Source organism: Bison bison, unplaced genomic scaffold (assembly GCF_000754665.1).
Source record: "Bison bison bison isolate TAMUID 2011002044 unplaced genomic scaffold, Bison_UMD1.0 scf7180017864351, whole genome shotgun sequence".
Classification (NCBI taxonomy): Eukaryota; Metazoa; Chordata; class Mammalia; order Artiodactyla; family Bovidae; genus Bison; species Bison bison.
Genome location: NW_011494923.1, coordinates 6,281,514 through 6,286,382, shown reverse-complemented (window position 1 = coordinate 6,286,382; position 4,869 = coordinate 6,281,514). Strand labels below are relative to the sequence as shown.

The 4,869-nt window shown below is 40.9% G+C and overlaps 1 non-coding gene across 1 annotated transcript; it reads left to right on the top strand.

Moving 5' to 3' along the window:
• Nucleotides 1-1,795: 1,795 nt before the first annotated feature.
• Nucleotides 1,796-1,868, top strand: TRNAC-GCA. Its single transcript has one exon. It is a non-coding gene; the product is annotated as a tRNA-Cys (tRNA).
• Nucleotides 1,869-4,869: the final 3,001 nt, after the last annotated feature.

Here is a 4,869-nt window from a genome sequence, read left to right as displayed (position 1 = left end):
AGCCCTGGGATTTCTTTGGAAGGAACGATGCTAAAGCTGAAACTCCAGTACTTTGGCCACCTCATGCGAAAAGTTGACTCATTGGAAAAGACTCTGATGCTGGGAGGGATTGGGGGCAAGAGGAGAAGGGGACGACAGAGGATGAGATGGCTGGATGGCATCACTGACTCGATGGATGTGAGTCTCAGTGAACTCTGGGAGTTGGTGATGGACAGGGAGGCCTGGCATGCTGCAATTCATGGGGTTGCAAAGAGTCAGACACGACTGAGCGACTGATCATATACATCTGATCTGATCTGATCTGATGTATATGTCGTACATATACATATGTATGATTTTAAAGTAGTGGGGAAAGAACTAACATTAATTGAGTATCTTCTATATTTGCACGAATTCTTTCACAGATTGATTTTACAATATTGCTTTTAGTTCTCTGAGGGGTTGCATGGTATACTTGATGAAGTTTGGACTTTGAAGTTAATAGTCATGGATTTGAATCCCAGCCCTGATACTTATGAACTGTGTGATCTTGATAAAATTACTTAACTTAGGTTAAATGTCCCTAGTTTCTTGGCTTTTGAAATGAAATTTACAATATCTACTACATATGGGGTTGTTCAAGGTATTAAATGATATGGGTAAGGTAACTAGCACATACTACCACTTCTATTAATACAACTGTTACATGACTACGATGCTCCCACTATTACCATTCTGACAACAATAACTGCTACTATTGTTACTACTACCTTTTATAGGCAAAGAAACTGAAAGCTTAGGTTAATAAATTTAATTAAGATCACATTCCTGGTAAGTAGAAGAACAGGAATTTGAAATTGGATCCTTCTGACTGACGCTAAAACCTTTCCAGTATACTGCACATTCTCTATTAGAAGCAAACAAAGCCCTTCACATCATTTTAGATCTTTTGAGCTGCAAAATAATAAACATTCCACTGAGCTCTGTAAGGCATGAGGTGGCTCAGAAGGACAATCTTAACTGTGCTTAGAAAGCTAATCATTGTAAGATTTGGAACAAAGGGTAGAAAGCTTCTTGTTGCAACTTTTAAAAGAACATTGGTCTTTGGTATTCCAAACGAAGTGTAAGACAAATTATCAATAAAAAATGATGAGTGATTTTTTAAATTGTATCTTGGACGTTTTGTGTATTATGTGAGATGCTAGATCATGCTTAAAACTTACATTTGAGTCCACTTCCTTGTGATACTATGATGGTGAGCAAGACCATGATAAGGGAATGTAAAAGGCCAAGTCACGATTGCCAAGTGGGAGTAAAGCCTAAGTACTCCTTTGCTGATCATGGGCAGGGGAAGTACCTGCTTACTGTTGGGTGGGGCTAAGGATAGGTTCCTAGCAGACTTCCGCTGATCCCACCAGGACAGAAATGGGAAGAGATCTCTTTGTAATTGCTCCCACATAGCCTGCATGGACACTGTGGAGTGGTGAGAGGGCCTTGTTATAGCTGGAAAGTGAGGTTAAGTCCAGGCTTTCAGTGAGGCCTCCTCTGATACCACTAGGGAAAGGAGGGATTGTCTCATCACCACTTATTGAGAGTGAGAGTCCAGATCCCATGTGATCTCCACTGGCACCACAGAGTAAGGAGGCTGATGTGCATTTGCTAGCTCCAGCACCAATCTGGCAGGGATGGGCATTTCATTGCTACCAGGTAAAAATCTAAGTTTAGGCTCTCCCTCTACTTGGACTTTGTTGATCAAAGTGAGAGTGCAGCCACCATTTTTTTCTTTTTTTACCCCAGTTTTAGTGAGATATGGGCTTTCCTGATAGCTCAGTTGGTAAAGAATCTGCCTGCAATGCAGAAGACCCTAGTTCGATTCCTGGGTCAGGAAGATCCACTGGGGAAGGGTTAGGCTACCCACTCCAGTATTCTTGGGCTTCCCTTGTGGCTCAGCTGGTAAAAAATCTGCCTGCAATGTGGGAGACCTGGGTTCAATCCCTGGGTTTGGAAGATCCCCTGGAGAAGAGAAAGGCTACCCACTCCAGTATTCTGGCCTAGAGAATTCCATGGATTGTATAGTCCACGGGGTTGCAAAGAGTCGGACACAACTGAGCAAATTTCACTTTCACTGAGATGTAATTGACAAATAGCATTATGTAATTTTAAGGTGTACAATGTGATGATTTATATATGTATACATTATGAAATGATTAACATAATAAGGTTATTTAACATATCCATTACCTCGTATAGTTACCATTTTGTTTTACATGTGTGTAGCAAAAACATATAAGGCTTACCTCTTAGCATAGTTCAAGTACACAGTACAATATTGTTAGTCATAGTCACAGTACTCTACCCAGGACTTATAACTGAAAATTCGTCCTCTTGACCAACATCTCCCCATTTCCCCCATGTCTCCTCTTACATATTTTCCCGTGATGTTTGATTGGAGTAGATAAGTTATTGTTTAAAAGTTTTCTTGCTATGCTGTCCTTACCTAGTCCATTGTCTAGAGAGAGAAGCCTTTTGTTGGGAAATTTTTGGTCTGCAGCTACAGGCACTTCTGTGTCGCTGTTCTCCAGCATCCAGTCTGGGACACATGAGACCAAAAGAAAGCCTCATGATTTCACAGTTATGTTATTCCTTAGGTCCCAAGATCCCCAGCTGGTCTGCCTTTCTCTCTGCCTCTTATGGAGAAGGCAATGGCACCCCACTCCAGTACTGTTGCCCGGAAAATCCCATGGATGGAGGAGCCTGGTAGGCTGCAGTCCATGGGGTCGCTTACAACTTTATGTTTATTTTATATAAACAGTCCAGAGGTTAGGTATTTCTGAGTAGGATTAATATAGAGAAGTGCTTCTATGTCATATCATATGAGATATCTAGAACTGGAAGTCTTGAACAATTTCAAGTTCTATGCTTTTCATTGAATCCAAAAAATTGGAATGCTTCGCTACAGAATTGTATGAAAATGCAAACACAGAGGTTGTTCTTAGCTATTTACTTTTGAACCTTATACAGTACATATCATTTCTGAGTGATTCTAAGAGCATGCTAAATAAACTGGTAAGGGAGAATAGGAAATAAAATGTTTAAGGGGCTAAGATTACTGAGCTATCAGTTCAGTTCAGTTCAATCACTCAGTTATGTCTGATTCTTTGTGACCCCATGGACCACAGCACTCCAGGCCTCCCTGTCCATCACCAACTCACGGAGTTTACCCAAACTCATGTCTATTGAGTCAGTGATGCCATCTCATCCTCTGTCATCCCCTTCTCTTTCTGCCTTTCATCTTTCCCAGGACCAGGGTCTTTTCAAATGAGTCAGCTCTTCGCATCAGGTGGCCAAAGTATTGGAGCTTCAGGTTCAACATCAGTCTTTCCAATGAACACTCAGGACTGATCTCCCCAAGGATGGATTGTTTGGATGTCCTTGCAGTCCAAGGGACTCTCAAGAGTCTTCTCCAACACCATACTTCAAAAGCATCAATTCTTTGGCGCTCAGCTTTCTTTATAGTACAATTCTCACATCCATACATGACTACTGGAAAATCCATAGCCTTGACTAGATGGACCTTTGTTGACAAAGTAATGTCTCTGCTTTTTAATATGCTGTCCAGGTTGGTCGTAACTTTCCTTCCAAGGAGTAAACGTCTTTTAATTTTATGGCTGCAATCACCATCTGCAGTGATTTTTGAGCCCCCCAAAAATAAAGTCTGACACTGTTTCCACTGTTTCCCCATTTATTTGCCATGAAGTGATGGTACCGGATGCCATGATCTTCGTTTTCTGAATGTTGAGCTTTAAGCCAACTTTTTCAGTCTCCTCTTTCACTTTCATCAAGATGTTCTTTAGTTCCTCTTTGCTTTCTGCCATAAGGGTGGTGGCATCTGCATATCTGATGTTATTCATATTTCTCCCAGCAATGTTGATTCTAGCTTGTGCTTCTTCTAGCCCAGCGTTTCTCATTATGTACTCTGCATAGAAGTTAAATAAGCAGGGTGACAATATACAGCCTTGATGTACTCCTTTTCCTATTTGGAACCAGTCTGTTGTTCCATGTCCAGTTCTAACGGTTGCTTCCTGACCTGGATACAGGTTTCTCAAGAGCCAGGTCAGGTGGTCTGGTATTCTTATCTCTTTCAGAATTTTCCACAGTTTATTGTGATCCACACAGTCAAAGGCTTTGGCATAGTCAATAAAGCAGAAATAGATGTTTTTCTGGAACTCTCTTGCTTTTTCAATGATCCAGTGGATGTTGGCAATTTGATCTCTGGTTCCTCTGCCTTTTGTAAAACCAGCTTGAACATCTGGAAGTTCATGGTTCACATATTGCTGAAGCCTGGCTTGGAGAATTTTAAGCATTACTTTACTAGCATGTGAGATGAGTGCAATTGAACTCTCCATTAAAATGGTATATCTTTCCTTTTTCCCTTTGCTTTTCACTTCTCCTCTTTTCACAGCTATTTGTAAGGCCTACCCAGACAGTCATTTTGCCTTTTAGCATTTTTTTTTCTTGGGGATGGTCTTGATTCCTGTCTCCTGTACAATGTCATGAACCTCTGTCCATAGTTCATCTGGCACTCTGTCTATCAGATCTAGTCCCTTAAATCTATTTCTCACTTCCACTGTAAGATCATAATGGATTTGATTTAGGTCATACCTGAATGGTCTAGTGGTTTTCCCCACTTTCTTCAATTTCAGTCTGAATTTGGCAATAAGGAGTTCATAATCTGAGCCATAGTCAGCTCCTGGTTTTGTTTTTGCTGACTGTATAGAGCTTCTCCATCTTTGGCTGCAAAGAATATAATCAATCTGATTTTGGTATTGGCCATCTGGTGATGTCCATGTGTAGAGTCTTCTCTTACGTTGTTGGAAGAGGGTGTTTGCT